The 16,567-nt window shown below is 38.3% G+C and overlaps 2 non-coding genes across 2 annotated transcripts; one reads left to right on the top strand and one right to left on the bottom strand.

The window, feature by feature from the left end:
- The first annotated feature begins 1,168 nt into the window (after positions 1-1,168).
- On the top strand, positions 1,169-1,274 carry LOC121988072. The gene has a single exon (XR_006113834.1). It is a non-coding gene; the product is annotated as a small nucleolar RNA R71 (small nucleolar RNA).
- Positions 1,275-10,782: 9,508 nt separating this feature from the next.
- LOC121988114 lies at positions 10,783-10,889 on the bottom strand. Its single transcript, XR_006113874.1, has one exon. It is a non-coding gene; the product is annotated as a small nucleolar RNA R71 (small nucleolar RNA).
- Positions 10,890-16,567: the final 5,678 nt, after the last annotated feature.

The raw sequence follows: 16,567 nt of genomic DNA, 5'->3' as shown, positions 1-16,567 counted from the left end.
TTATTATGGAGAGAGCTTTCATCAATGGAGCTACAAAGTAAAGTATAACTCTCTCCATCTTCGTCTTCTTAAAAGTTTTTTCAGGTGGTCGAAGACGGTTCAGATTGAGCTTCCAATCATTAGCCCAAGTGAAATCTACACATGCAAAGAAAGTACAAATCTCCCACAAACATATTAGATAAGATAGAGTCATAACCATATTAAGATAAGCAGAATAAGAAATAAAAACTGAATCACATCCAACAAAGTCAATGATAGGTACCTCTATAAATTTTCCAAAAGATCACAAGAAGTACTAACCTTTCTTTGCTGAGAAATACCTGATATTTCTAAACATGTGGATGTGATTTCCTCTGAATCAAATGATGGTTCTGGCTCAGGCTCAAGTGTTGGCGATATCAAAGATGGTGATTCTTGAGACTCAACCATATCTACATAAGTCCCTACACATTGGTCCACAACATGCTCAATCCTTGCAACTCTTACAACATCTAAGGATTGTGTGGACAAAGGAGGTGATTCTTGAGATGTTGCTTTCACAACACAGCTCCCTACACATTGTTCCATATCAACATCATTAACACAAACATCAAAAAACAAACCCACATCAATATCCTCAATAGGAGAATCAACTATATGAGGATCAATAACATCACTTGCAGTTTTAAATAGATCTACCACATCACATTCATCATCTACAAATTTAATGTCACTACAACACCCTGTAAAATTTGGAGATAGATCTGAAAACTTATTTACCACTGCTTTATCTTCACAATCCTCATTTGAAGAGTCTTCATCTTCATATACCTTCAAAAATCTACAATCTTCTTTAAACTAATTTGAAACAATACTTTCAATCTTTGCCCCTAAATTTTTGAACTCCCCGTTCTGTGACTTGTGATTTTCAAAACTGATAGATGGTTGAGTTACAATTTGTTGGACAGGCTCTATAGCATTTATGGCTTGCACTCCTTGAATGTTTGAGGGAGATTTCATCCAACTTATATTCGACCTTTCTTGTAGGTTCAATGTCACTTGATCAATTAACATATATGCTTCATCTACACTTTTGTCCATAAAAGAACCTCCAGTTGATGAATCCAATAAACTCTTGTCTGAGAAAGAAATTCCCCCATAGAATATGTGCAAAATCAACCATTTTTTAAAACCATGATGAGGGCACTGTCTTTGAAGACTATTGAATCTATCCCATGCTTCAAACAATGATTCTCCATATGCCTGAGCAAAATTTGTTATGCAATTCCTCATATACACTATTCTTCTTGGAAGGAAAAAATGATTCAGAAATTGCTTCTCCAATTGCTCCCAACTTATGATACTTTGGGGATGGAGAGAATATAACCAAGTCCTTGCTTTATCCTTGATACTGAAAGGAAATGCCATCAATCGAACTACATCTGCTGACACTCCTTCACATTTTACCATATCACAAATCTCTAAAAATGTTTCAAGATGCAGATAAGGACTTTCTGATACTTCTCCTCCAAACTTGTGACCTTGTATCATAAAAATTAACTCTGGGTATAGTTGGAAACTTTCTGCTTCAATTTGAGGTTGCACAATAGGAGATAAAAATCTTGCAGAAAAGGGTGTAGAAAAATTTCTCATGGGCCTGGTTGACTTGTTAGTGCTCATGGATATTCAAGAAAAAATTATAAAATGAAGAATCAAAGACAAGAAATAAAATGCAATATGAAAAGCAAGAAAGAAAATGCAGAATTTAAATTGCAAGAAAGAAAGTGCATAATGAAAACAAGAAAGAAAAGATAAAAGGAAAAAGAAAAATATCTAGAATAATTCATATGCTAAAGATTGCAAGATATGTTTACAAAATAAAATAAGAAAGAAACTAGATCAAAAAGAGAAAACAGAGAAAAGTTAGATTAGAGTGCTAGAAATCATGAATGCAAAGTTAGAATTAGAATTAGAATTGTAACAAAAAGAATTTTCAAGAATTAGAAAGTTATGCAAATGATGAAAATAGGATTCTAAAGATTAGTTTCAATTTTGTTAATGAAAAGAAAAGAAAAGTTATGTCTAGTCTAACTCAATTGAAAATCCCTAATGTTATAGCCCAGTCCCTAGCAACGGCGCCAAAAACTTGTTAACCTACTCAAGTGTACGAAAATATCGCAAGTAATATAAAAGATTATCGTATCCACAGGGACTGGAATAAGCACTAAGAATATCTCAACGCGAATTTGCTAGACAATAAATCAATGGATTAACAAAGTCTAAGTGTAACTATGAAAAGTAAACAAAGTAATAAAAGAATAGGAAACAAGAACAAGGGCAATGATAAGGGATGTTCTAGGAGTTTTGATTTCTTTGTAAGGTTCCTCAATGTAAATGATCTACCAAATCTTATTTCTCAATTGTCCACCATTTGAAAAAGGTTGCTGGTTCTCTCTTGCAATAGACAGGACTGAAATTTATACCTAAATGTGATCAACTAGATATGAGCCTATGTTGTCCTTACACGGGGATGTTCCTGTCATGAAGATCCCTCGAAAAATCAACATAGAAATCAATACCTCTCAACCCATAAGATATAAAGATTAATGCATAAATCTATCCTACCCTCTTGAATTATCCTATTTCCCTCCTAAAGCTCATCCCTCAAACGTCCTTACACGGGCTTGCATCTTACGCATGCTTCCCTCGGAAAATCGAGTGAGAGATAATCTCTACAAGATCCACAAGACATTCAAATAATCAATCAAGAATGTGCATTAGGTCCAAATCACAACAATACATCCAAGATTTAATTGATATAAATAGGGCAAAATCATAGAAATAGGGAATCGACAAATCCACAAGAGTTTACATCAAGAAATCCTTACAAATACTCCCTCCATCCTAGAACAAAGACAAACTACTCCATCAATCGAAGAAAGAGATCTGAAAACATAAAGATTACAAGTATTCTCGATCCCAATCCTAGAAAAGGAAAGAAAGAAGGCTTATCTATGATGAAGACGGTCTTCAGATCCAATCCACGCTCCCGAAGTCGAATCAGTGAAGATCTTCCCTTAGATCGCTCAGAAATCCACCCAAGAATGGAAGGAATCGCCAAAATCTTCCTTTCTCCCAAAGGGGAGAAGATCCCCTTTCAAATCTTGAAGGAATCCTTATATAGAAGAGGGGATTGGGCGCCACACGACCCCGAAGCACGACCGTGTGAGGTTCACACGGCCTGCTCCATTCTCTTCTCTGCCAACCTCACACGGCCGTGTGAGGTACACGGCCGTGTGAGGTACACGGCCGTGGCTTGCCTCTACCAATGATCCCCTTACACGGTCGTATAGATCTACACGGCTTGTACTGCCTTCTCCTCTGGAAACCTGGCATGGTCGTGTGCTGCACACGGCCTAGACTTCATTGGGCTTCAAAACTTGGCACGGTCGTGTGAGGTTCACACGGACAGGCCATCTCCTTTCTCTGCTGTAGCTACATGGTCTCTCATCTCCACATGACCTGGGCAAACCCCCATGGCAGGGTCGTGTGGGGTTAAGGTACAATTCCTTCCTCCATTGCTTTGCTTGCAGATTTGGCCTCGAACACGCCTCCTTCACCAAATTCGACTCCTGTGTATAAAAAATGCACAAAAGTAGATCTCCAAACAAAGAGAGTAAATATGCTCAAAAGGAAAGCTGGAAGTACGAAAATGCATAGATAAAGCATGTACAAAGTATGTGAATGTGCGTCAAAACATGCAAAACAAGTGTATACAATCTACGCACATTAGTCATGAAGAAAGATATCGTGGAATTTTTAGCTAGGTGTCTTGTCTCTCAGCAGGTGAAGGCTGAGCACCAGAGACCTACCAAATTACTTCAGAGGATTCCGATTCCAGAGTGCAAATGGGAGCACATCACTATGAATTTTGTGGTGGGATTGCCTAGGACACAACGAGGCCATGACGTGATTTGGGTAGTCATTAACCGATTAATGAAATCCATGCACTTCTTAGCAATTCGGATGACTGATTCTCTGAATCGATTGGTAGATCTATATTATTGAGAGATCATCAGATTGCATGGTGTTCCATTGAGTATTATATCGGATTGAGACCCATAGTTCACGTCCCTGTTCTAGCAGAGTCTGCAGCAGGCCTTAGGCACACAACTCTATTTCAGTATAGCTTTCTATCTGTAGACAGATGGACAGTCGATGAAGACCATTCAGACTCTAGAGGACTTGCTGAGGTCTTGTGTTATGGATTTTGGAGGCAATTGGGAGGACCACTTGCCATTAGTAGAGTTTGCCAACAACAATAGCTATCACTCGGCTATCCAGATGGCACCGTTTGAAGAGTTGTATGGTAGGCCTTGTCGAATACCCACACTCTGGGAGGAGGTTAGGGAGACCTAGCTGTTAGGACCTCAGAGAGCTCAGCAGGAGGTAGAGTTGGTCCGCACTATTAGACGGAGGATGTCATAGGCGCTGGACCACCATAAGAGTTATGTTGATCGGAGACATAGACCCCTGGAGTTCTCTACTGGCGACCATGTATTCCTGAGAGTCTCACCCACGAAAGGGGAGAAGAGATTTGGACTCCGAGGTAAGCTAGCTCCACGATACATTGGGCCTTTCCAGATCTTGGAGAGGATTAGAGCAGTAGCTTATCGTTTGGCTCTACCACCAGCTCTGGCAGGCGTTCACAATGTCTTCCATGTGTCGATGCTGAGGAGATACGTAGCCGACCCAACACATGTTCTGTCAGATATACTAGTTCCCATTCAGCTTGACGTTACCTATGAGGAGGCTACCTAGGAGCTCAAGGATATGATCCGAGCTCGATACCCCTATCTTTTTACTTGAGGTATGTGGGTTAAACTTCCATTTAGCATTTATACTATTTAGCTTATGCTAGTACTTGCTGATGGTAGATAACGAAATTTAGGGACCAAATTTTTATTAGTGGGGGAGAATATAAAATACGGTAACAAAAATTAATTAAATAATAAGGTTAAATAGAGGAACAACCTTAACAAATTTTTTCAGAATTTTTAAAAATTTTCTGGGAATTTTTCGGACCTCGTATGACGAGTTCAAGGGAATCAATTATTGGGCCATAGGAAGGCCTGTTTAGACTACCCCATTGAATGAGGAAAAGTTTTATTTTTCTTTTTCTTTTATTTTTCTTCTCCCATCGCCAAACCCGTGCCCGACACCTCTTCGTTCTCCTGATCTCCTCTTCTTCCCCTCCTCTTCCTCTTTATGGCCGAAACCGATCGCCTTCCTAGCCTCTGCCTAAATCCTCTTCCTCTCTTCTCTTTCGTCCCTACCCAAGCGCCGACGATGTGTGAGCCAGTGCCGACCGAGCTGCCCTCTCGATCCTTCCTCCCTCACCCTCTTACGACGCCGACCAAGCTTCTGCTTCCCCATATCTTCCTTTCTTCCGGCCGAGCAGCATCGACTTTCCCTTTCCCTCGCGTCGCCCCGGTTGCAACGGCAAACATCGGTCGCCAGCCGGCACACCTTTGCATGGTATAATCTTTGACCAAGGGTAGCAATCCGTGCCCTAGCCATCTCTTGCTTGCCACTGGCCACGGCCGTCGCTTGCTCCAGTTGATCACTGCCAATCCTACACTATCGCCATCTCCCTCTACTTTGAGACGCCACCTTTGCTCGAGTTGGTTTCAGACAGAAGCTAGTAGCCGAGGCCCTCTTCTCGATCCAAGCCGCCATCTTCGATCTGTCGACGACAGTAGGCAGTGGATTCTGCCGACAGCCAGATCGGAGACATCGCCAGTAGAGATCGACTGCCGATCCCTAGTGTGGAAGGGGCGGTCAGCATAGAATTGGGTATGTATGGTTCATATTAGATTTCATGCTTATCTGGTCATTATAGCTTCGGTCAGTACTGATTATTGGTGATCCACAGTTCCAGCAATCCAGTTTCGCCGGTGAAACCCTCGGGCTGTATTCCACCAGCGGTCACTTGGATTTGAATTGAGGTAAGATGTAGAGAAATTGTTTCTATTGTTGTAGTGTACACAGATTTGAACTGGGAAAGGTAAGGAATGAATTATACTAGAATTTACTTAAATTAGGTTGATTAAGTATAGATTTAAATCTAAATGGAATAATTAGGGTTAAGGAAACTAACCCTAGTTGACCGTTGAGTTATATTTAATTAGGATTAAAATGTTGGATCTAATCTAAGCTTCAGGTTAGATCTGATTTATTTAATTAACTGAAATCAACGAATAAAATTAGGGTATCCTGGTTAATAGGAATTTTGATTAAGCTATTGGATATCTACGAGCATGGCTTAATTATATGTATGTTGTTACAGGGCTTTGATTCGAGACGAGCGTGTCAACGTGGGATCTATTTCAGAGACGATCTCCACTTTTTGAGACGAGTACCTTGACTTATCTTTAGATATTGTCATTTGATATGCATAGTAATTTTTACAAGTAGTAATGATTATGTTTATATCTACATCGGTATGTCACTACTAGTTACCTGTTGTATGCTTGTTTTTACTTATCTATTTTGCATTCATATCTGCTTGATTATATATGCTCATAGAGGTAGTGACAAACCATACCTTACGATACACCAGACTAGGCATTTACCATATCTAACCTGTGTACCTAGATCTTCGTATTTGATCCATCTATTTTTGGTACATGTTTTATGGAGGTAGATATGGTCAGGATTTTCATGTTTAGTGTCATGCACCATTTTGCATGATTACATGTTGAGCTATTGGTAGTCCCATTATTGTTAAGCTCATCACCAGTTGCATGGATCTATATACATAACCACTCATGGGTTAGTGGTATAGCAGGTAGGGTGTGTGGCAGTTTGCTTTGTCAGTGCTCCGCTGGTCCACTCATAGGTAGCGTGACACAGCGTGGTAGCACGCCAGGGATCCCTCCTCTGGACCGTCTCAGGAAGATGAGAGCATTGAGCTCCCCCACTTATGATTTAGGGTAGGAGGATAGGTGTAATCCGACAACATCCTGTCTACTCGGTCACTTATCAGGAGCAGTGATGGCAGAGTGCACAGTTTTCATAGCCCTACCCATTCGGTCTCACCATTATGTGTGAGATGGCTGACTGCGTCAGGGGTGACCATGTCATATGCATTATATGAATGATTGCATTTATTGCTTGTGTTTACTGCACTTTATTTGTTGTATATTGGATGGATGCATATGATTAACATGTATACAGGGACATGTTATTTATGGTATGACGACCTTATTATTCTGATAGGAGGTCCTGGTGAGTACAATTTCTCCTTTTCTTACAATTTTTCATTTTCCATTACTTTAGGAGTCTGTACACATATTTGTAACTATTGGTTATTTCTTACTATGCATGTAAACTTGGTATTCGCTGAGGGTTGGACTCACCCCGTTGATTATATCTATTTTAGGTTGAAGCCGTTAGGAGATTCCAGTCACTAGTCCCCACTTCGTTTCGCGATGATTTTCTTCTTACGAACTTGGTTCCTTGTTTTTGTGATGATCTACTTGTTGATTTATGTACTTGTGATTGTACTCGAGGATTTTCATCGAGTTTTGGTCTACTACACTTATTTTTTTGTTGCGTTGATTTCTCTGTTGTGTTATGCATTGTCCGTCGTAGTAGTGAAGTAGGTTTTAGTTAATATAAATTGCATGGTTGTGTCAGCCAGATGATGAAATATATAAACTGCGTGGATTGTTAGTTATGTTTATTATTATTATTTCGGCCGTGTTGGCCGAGGTTTGTGTGGCCTAGAGGGCTTGTAGTAAAGTTTCATATTGTCACCCGTATAGGGGAGATGCTGCCAAAATTTCTTTTGTCAAGGACTACTTAGGGCGTGACACTCTATCTTTGTATTATGGAGTAGATTCATTGTTCTAGGATTAAAGGAGTAATTGTGATGTGATTTGATGTATGAATCTCATGGATATGTCAATTTCCTATTTAGATGATGTTGATGTGTTTTGTATCTATTTAATCTCGTGTGGATGTTTGTGTTTGGATCTCATTACCATATTTGATTGAATGTTTGTGAGGCTTTTGGATCCCGTAGAGGGATAGCCTAGATTGTATGACTGAGGGGTGTTTGTGATAGGCTGCCTTGCTAACAGACGTCTACGAGATCACCTTGAAAGGTGAAGCTAGTCTCTACAAGGAGGTGGGATAGTTGAATGCATTTAGTTCCTGCACTTTTATGTGAATTGAGTGGTGTTGTGTTTCTATATTGTATGATTGAGGGGTGTTGGTGACAAGCTACCCTGCTAACAGACTTCATAGGGATCCTAACCATTTAACCACTAGAAGTATAGATCGAAGTCCCTTGCCAGTTTTCTTCTGCAGGAGAAAACTGGCAACTTCCTACAAAGGCATATTAATTAAGGATATGAATTGGAGAACCATGCTACATTAATGAATATCACAATGAAACTAAATTCCTAGAACACTCACTAAACCATATACTTCATTTACTTTCCTAGTTCCATTTCTAGTTGCTACTTAGTGTTGGATCTTGGAAGTCACTAGAGGGAGGGGGGGGGGGGGGGGGGAATAGCAATCAAAAAATTCGAATTGAGTACGCAGAGGAAATACGAAAGACAACACCAACACAATCCACTTTTACTTGGTTCGGAGCCTTCGTCAACTCCTACTTCAAGACCCGCACTCGTCGAATGCTTTCGTTGGGCAATTCACTAGCAGTTCTCAAAATGATAATAGAAAAAAATATAGGAATTCTTTAAATGAAATACAGACAAAAATTGAAAATAAGCTTGAGCCGTAAGTTGTCGGAGAAGCTTCGCAGCGTAGCAAGAGCGTCTTGGAAGCACCGCGCACGAGAGCAATCATAGCAAGAAGTGTTGTGTTTAGCTCTTGAGGAAGGCTCCTTTTATAGGAGTGCTTCGGGTGCTCGATCCCTTTCGGGCTGCTGGACTGTGACGTTGGCCCAGCCAATCAGCGCGCTACATGGTACAACGAGTATGAGTTTTGCCTTTCGGGTGCCCGGACCACCATTTTCTAGAAAATCATTTTCCTACAAGAAAATGTAAGTCCAAGGTAAAAATATAATTTATACTGCCCTGCAAAACAAAGTGTTAGCACAATTATATTCAAACAGAGTAGTAATTAGATTCTATCTCCTTGAGACCAGAATCTAGTCAAGATCTCAACTTAGACTTCCGAAATGGATTTAAGTTGGATCAACACCTATTGTTCACTTGAACAAGGAACGCGCCCTCACCAAGTCACTCTCCTCTAGTGACTTAACTTAACTTACCTGTCATACATCCGGTCAGCCCGTCGACCTGTTTGGTCTTCATGCTAGCTACTTGGTCAGCCCGTTGACCTAACTGAACTCCCCTACAACACTGAGTTAGCATAATAGATAAGGCAAAACAGTGTTAACAGAATTCAAGTATAACCTAGGATTATCTCCCCTAGGGTTTCCTAGCTTCACTCACTAGAACTTTCATTGTCTGGCTTCACTTACCAGGACTTCCTCCACCTAGCTTCACTCACTAGGGCCCGACTTCACTCACCAGGACTTCCACCACCTAGCTTCACTCACTAGGACTTCCACTACCTAGCTTCACTCACTAGGGCCCGACTTCATTCACCAGGACTTCCACCACCTAGCTTCACTCACAAGGGTTTGTCTTCACTCACTAGGACATACACCTTGCCTAACCTCCAATTAGGACTAGTCACTCAGTAGACTTCTCACCTGCCTATCCTTTGGTTAGGACTTACATTTGCTAGTCATCTAATCCTGACTAGATTTCTCTCTCCCAAACATCAACTCTTGTTTAGATCAACCCTTGGCCAAACTAACTAGAATTAGGTATATTGTCAAACATCGAAACCCAAGAGGTCGACTGCACCAACACTTTTCATTCCTTACCTTGTTGATTGTTTAGCTAATTCTACATGAGACATCTCTTGTGCTTATAACCAGTCCCGGTGGGATCGATATCTTTTTATTACTGACAATGAAACCGTGCACTTGCAGTTGTGTAACAAGTTTTTGGTGTCGTTGCTAGGGACTGCGTCTATAACATTTGAGATAATCATTTGAGTTAGACTAAACTTTTCTTTTCTATTACATAGTTGTAACTAGTCTTGGAAATTTGGTTTTCACAATCTTATCTTTTATTTTTGATTACTTATTCTACAATTTGTCTTGTTGCAATTCAAATTCTGTATTTTATATTTTCAAAATATCAGTATAGTTGTTCTTTGCCTTTCAAGTAAAGAGAAAATTTTGTGATTTGTGATCTTGTTCTTTGTATACGAATATCTAACCTTGCAGAAAATTTGCTACCTTTTGATCCTGAAATTGATAGAACTTTTCATAAAAGAAAAACCTCCCAAAGACATCTAGAGAAACAAGAACACTCAAATATGGCAAACAAACCACTGAAAGACTATGCAGCACCATATGCAAGAGGACTTCGTTCTAGCATCACAAGGCTAGCTGTTGAATCCAATAATTTTGAAATCAAGCCTTCGATAATCACTATGGTACAATAGAATCAATTTGGAGGCAGACCACACGAAGATCCTAATCAACATCTTGAAGTTTTCTATGAAATATGTCGTACGATGAAAATGAATGGTGTTCCAGCAGAAGTAGTATGATTATTATTATTTGAGTTTTCTTTGAGAGACAAAGCCAAACAATGGATAAATTCTTTGCCTGCAAATAGTATATCAACTTAGGAACAATGTTACTAACAAATTTTGGACAAATTCTATCCTCCAAGCAAAACTGCTCATATGAGAAATTTAATAGCAAGCTTCAGATAGTCAGATTCTGAATCATTATTTGAAGCATGGGATAGATACAACAATATGCTTAGACAATGCCCACATCATGGATTAGAAAAATGGCTAGTTCTACATACGTTTTATATCAATATCAACTATCATACAAAGGTGTCTCTAGATTCTACAGCTGGAGGGGCACTTATGAACAAAAGCCTAGATGAAGCCGAGAGTATTATTGAAAGTGTAGTACAAAACCATCATCAACGGGCAACAGAAATAAGTGGAGGCTATTCTTATCCAAACCCAGTCAAAGCATCGGGAAAATTTGATGTAGATGCAATTACTTTGATGTTTCAAAACTAGATACTCTTACTAAAATGCTGGAAAATATGGGAACAAATTTTAGCATGGTCAACGCCATAGTGTGTGTTTGTGAAACATGTGGAAGCACAGATCATGCTCAAGACTCATGCCCATTGGGAACCATCTCTTCACATATCAATCAACTTGAGTAGTGTGATGCAATCATGAATCACAATCAGAAACAGAACAATCCATACTCCAACACATACAACCCTGGTTAGAAAAATCATCCAAACTTCTCTTATCGCAATAATCAAGATTAAGGACCATCCACGGGGGCTAGACCGAGCTACCAGCCTGGGCAATAGAACTTTCAACAATAACAACCTTCTCAAGGCTATCAATTTTCTAAAGTGGAGAAAATGCTTGAAGATGTCATTTTTAGTCAAAATGAATTGAAGCAAGAAATCAAGTTGTTAAATCAGAGAGTGGATAATTCAAAGAAATGCCAGAAAATGCAAGATAGCCAAATTACCCAGATAGCTTTTTCATTTTCAAGAGCATCAGGATAATTTCCTATAAAATCTGATGTAAATCTAACGGAACACTGCAACATAATTAAGCTTAGGAACGGACGAACCTTGGGGGATCCTCAAGTGACTGCTCTAAAAGGGATGAAAATTTGAGAAGAGCTCTCTCCTCCAACACTTGAACTAGTTCAGTTTAAAGATGATAAGGAGAATACAAAGAAGGTTGAAGAGACTCTTCCATGCTACCCTCAAAGCCAAGTAATCACTTTTCCTCAAAGATTAGTCATGTTGAAGAAGGATGAAGAATTTGGCAGATTTCTTGATAAGGTTAAAGATATTTGTGTTGAGGTCCCTCTAATAGATGTCATTCAGCAAATGCCAAAGTTTTCCAAATTTTTGAAGGATATTATGTCCAACAAAAGAAGAAAAGGAGAGATCGATATCATAGCTCTTACTGAAGAATGCAACACTTTATTTGAGAAGAACACTTCGTCCAAGCTCCAAGACCCAGGAAGCTTTATATTCCTTGCACTATAGGATCATAATTTATTGAAAAAGCTTTTTGTGATTTGAGGGTAAGTGTTAGCCTCATTCCATACTCAATTTGTAATAAGCTAGATCTCTAAAACTTTGAACTTACTACTATGATACTACAATTAGCTGATCATACTTGCAGGTACCCTATGGGTATTGCTGAAGATGTGCCAGTAGAAGTGGGTGGGAGCATTATTCCCACAGATTTTGTCATGCTTAACATGGAAGAAGACCCGATGATTCAAATAATATTGGGAAGACCTTTTCTTGCAACAGCTAGAGCTATAATTGATGTGAACAACCATAAACTTTTATTGGTAATCGGTAAGGAAACGTTAGAGTATGATCTATCTAATTCTTCTAACCATGCCTCTTCTTTCTTAGTGAGCATTTGCTGCGGGGCAGATGATTGCAAATTGGAGAATTGGAATTTCCATACTCATGGGAGGCCACCGGATGAGGAACATGATCTGGCAATCATTGGGAGAAGGCCCCAAATAAAAACTGAGAAGTACATCTGCCCTCCGAGGGCAAGAAAGTGTTGGAATGTATACTAAAAGCCTAGCTTTTTGTAAACATTTATATAGAAATAAGAATCACATTGATCAAATGTCTACATGATTAGTATAGTTATTCGATTAATTTATATTGTAGATAACATGGTGTGTGGTGTCACACACAGAAGATCATGTTATCAGTTCTTTATAAATTATAAACAGTTGCTCACGACAAGATGGAAAGCAACAAATCATTGGAATAGTCGTAGTGTAATTAGGTATTAGTTTATCTTGACTAATAAATTACACTAGTACACTCTAAGTGTATTGAGTAGGACCATTTAAGGTAAGTTCTTTTTATACCGACTTAATAAAAAAAATAAGACCTTAGTTATTATGGAAATGTGTGCTCTTAATCCTAATATAATAACAAGCACATATATTTAGTATTTATTTCTTTGACTTACCAAAGGGTGAGATTTAGCTCGATAAATCAAAAGACCCGATAAGTTGGGAAATAATATTACTTATAGTGTGTGTTATTGAATATAGAAGGAAACTATGTCCTAGTAATCTATGTTGATAATACTCCCAAGAGGAGCTTATAAGGATTTTCTTGTTAAACCCACTAGGTAGACTTAATCCGACATGACGATAAGGTTGAGTGGTACTACTCTTGGACTAAGATATTAATTAAAGAGAGTTGTCAATAACTCATTTAATTAGTGGACATTCGACATCTTAAACACAGGGAGACAAACACACTCATAATAATAAGGAGCCCAAAACGTAATTTGGGATTGGTACGGTAGTTCAATAATAATTCTTTAGTGATATGAATTATTATTGATGAAATTAAGTTGGGTGTTCGGGGCGAACACGGGAAGCTTAATTTCATTGGAAGACCAAAACCAATTCCTCCTCTCGGTCCCTATCGTAGCCTCTTATTTATAAAGTATTATACCCACCTATACCCACCTTTATACCCATCCTAAGGTGGTCGGCCAAGCCTTGCTTGGAGCCCAAGCAAGGGGCCGGCCAAGTTAATCCTTGGATGAACCAAGTGGTGATCGGCCCTAGCTTGAGTCCAAGCTTAGGTGGCCGGCCACAATAAAATTAAAAGGATTTTATTTTTTAAAACTTTTCTTATATAAATTCCATGGTTTTAAAAGAGAGTTTAAAATTTAAATCTTTCTTTTTTTAGCTTTCTAAAAAAGATTAAGAAAAGATTTGATATCTTTCCTTATTTGTAGATTGAAAGTAAGATTTTAATTTTAATAAAACTTTCCTTTTTTGTAACCATATTCATGATTTAAAAAGATTGTTTAAAATTAAATATTTCCTTTTATAAGTTTCTACAAAAGATTAAAAAAAGATTTGATATCTTTCCTTATTTGTAGATTGTAAGGAGATTTTAATTTTAAAGATAACTTTCCTTTTTGGAAATCATCCACATGTTTTAATAGAGAAATTTTAATTTATATATTTCCTTTTATAACCAACCATGAAGGGATAAATTATTACAGAAATTTTTATTCTAAAATTTCTGGAAACAAATTAGGAAGTTTTAATTCTTGTTAAACTTTCCTTGATTGAGATAGGGAGGTAGCCGGCCATATGATTTAAGAAAAGGAATTTGATTTTAATTAAATAAATTTTCCTTTCCATGGCAAAGAAATTAAGGAAGGTTTTATTTAAATTTTCATAATTTGCCAAGACCAAGGATTATAAAAGAGAGGGTAGGGGTGCCTTCATGGCAATTAACTCTATTCTATTTTTCCTCCCTCTCTTCCTTGGTGGTGTGGCCGACCCTTCTAAGTTTTCCCTTCTCCTTTTTTCTTTATTCTCCTTGGCTGAAACTCTTCATCCTTTGGAGCTTGGAAGGTGGTCAGATATTGCTTGGAGAAGAAGGAGACAAAGGTGGCTTTGTTTCTATCATCCCTTGGAGCTTGGTGGTGATGGCCAAACCTCACATCTCTTGGAGTTTTTTGTGGTGGCCGAAACTAGCTTGGAGAAGAAGGATCTTGGGTTGTTCTCGTCTTGGTAGATCATCACCCACACGATACCCGAGATAAGAAGAGGAATACGGTAGGAGATCAAGAGGTCGTTGCATACAAAGTTATGGTATAACTTGTAATTATTTTCCGCATCATGCTAGTTTTTCTTTGTATGAATTCCAAAAACAAGAGGCATATGATTCTAGAGTTTCAAATTTATGATTCGAGTTCATGTTTTTTTTGTTTTTCAAATTTGTTATTCGATTGTTCTTTTCGGTTAAACCTAATGTTATTTTAGAAAATTAAATATTGAATTTCTATTAAAGGCTTTGTCGAGGCAGTGGTGGATGATCTCATACCCAAGAAGGCCTAATGCCTCGCAATGTTTGACCTGGGAGACAATTTTAGAAATAAATATTTAATCAACTTTATAACATAGGTGGATTTGGATCAATAGTGTTAAGTTCGGCTTGCGATCCAAATCTAAATCATTAAGAACAGTTAAGTTAAATTTGGAATCAATAATGTTAAGTTTCATTTGCGATTCCTAATTTAATTTCTAAAGAACACAATAGGTTGATTAGGAAAAGTTTGACACTTATCCAAAATTTTTGTACAGTGAAACCGATACGATCTTCCTAGGACCAACCAACAATTGGTATCAGAGCTAGGGTTTGCCTCTGTGTGTTTGGTTTTCAGTTTAATTATGCACATGTCATACATAATTTATGCAGGATAATAGTAGGATGTGCTAACTCTATGGTTGCAGGCTCCAACTATTATGGCTTTTAGATGTTGTGTGTGATTGGACCCTTGGACATGTCAAGGGAATTTTATTGTGTGTGCATGATTGTATTTAACTAATACAGCAGGAGATGTATTAGACCTAGGATTTTACATTTATGTTCGATCTAGACTTGATGTACATTCTCTTGTGGAATATAGGATCGATGTATGTAAAATTTTATTTTTTCTGTCACGGATCGTATCCTTGCGAGGCATGGTGCTATTGAAGGACCAGAGGCGCAGCGGAAAAGGAAGCTCGATGGACCCGACGACATGAACCCTAGGGCTGGCAGCACGTGAAGGACAGTGATGGAAAAGGCAATAATAGTTGAAAAATTAATTTCCATATTTATTGCTTTTATTTACTGTGATGTGTGTGTGCATATGATGTATGCTTGCATAGTTACAATTCCTCACCTTAAATAGCTAAGTGGGAGAGGGATTTTTAAATAAATTTCACGGTCTCCATTACTGGTTTGTAAGTGATGCAACAAGCTTGCGTGTTGGCTCTTAGTACCTCCCTCCACAACGGATGAGTTTGTTGCGGATCACTAGATCAAACTTCCTTTATGGATGGTTATAGGAAATTATTTAGGACCGTGTGATCTTCTCCAATTGAAGGGGCATAATCCTATTTAATGGACTAAGTATCAAGTAATGGTATACACTTAGACGCATTCAATAATATCCTCCCCAACGGAGTTACTACCATTGTTTTGCGGGACCAAAGGAATACCAACTATTAATTTGTCATAAAGCTAGGAAAAACCCCCTCTTACAAATGTCTAAATTTGTATACGTCCACACTAACGTGGCATACAAAATTCACGGTGTTTGAGTTAATTTTATTTGTCATAAAGTTAGGTTGACAAAATAAAATGGGTAAAACCTCCTCCTACAAACAATTGAATTTGTATACGTCCACACTAACGTGGCATACAAAATTCATGGTGTTTGTGGTTGACAAGATAATTAATGGGTAAGACCCTCCTTTTACAAATGTTTGATTTTGTATACGTCGACACTAACGTGGCATACAAAATTCACGGTATTAAAGGTGTTGGTGAATTTAAATGATATTATTTTGAGGAATCAATATTATTTTACAGTTAAAGTTTTGACAAAATATTTGATCAAAGACAGA

Source organism: Zingiber officinale, chromosome 5B (genome assembly GCF_018446385.1).
Source record: "Zingiber officinale cultivar Zhangliang chromosome 5B, Zo_v1.1, whole genome shotgun sequence".
NCBI classification, from domain to species: domain Eukaryota; kingdom Viridiplantae; phylum Streptophyta; class Magnoliopsida; order Zingiberales; family Zingiberaceae; genus Zingiber; species Zingiber officinale.
The sequence above is the reverse complement of the archived record's forward strand: the minus strand, read 5'-3'. Positions and strand labels throughout refer to the sequence as shown.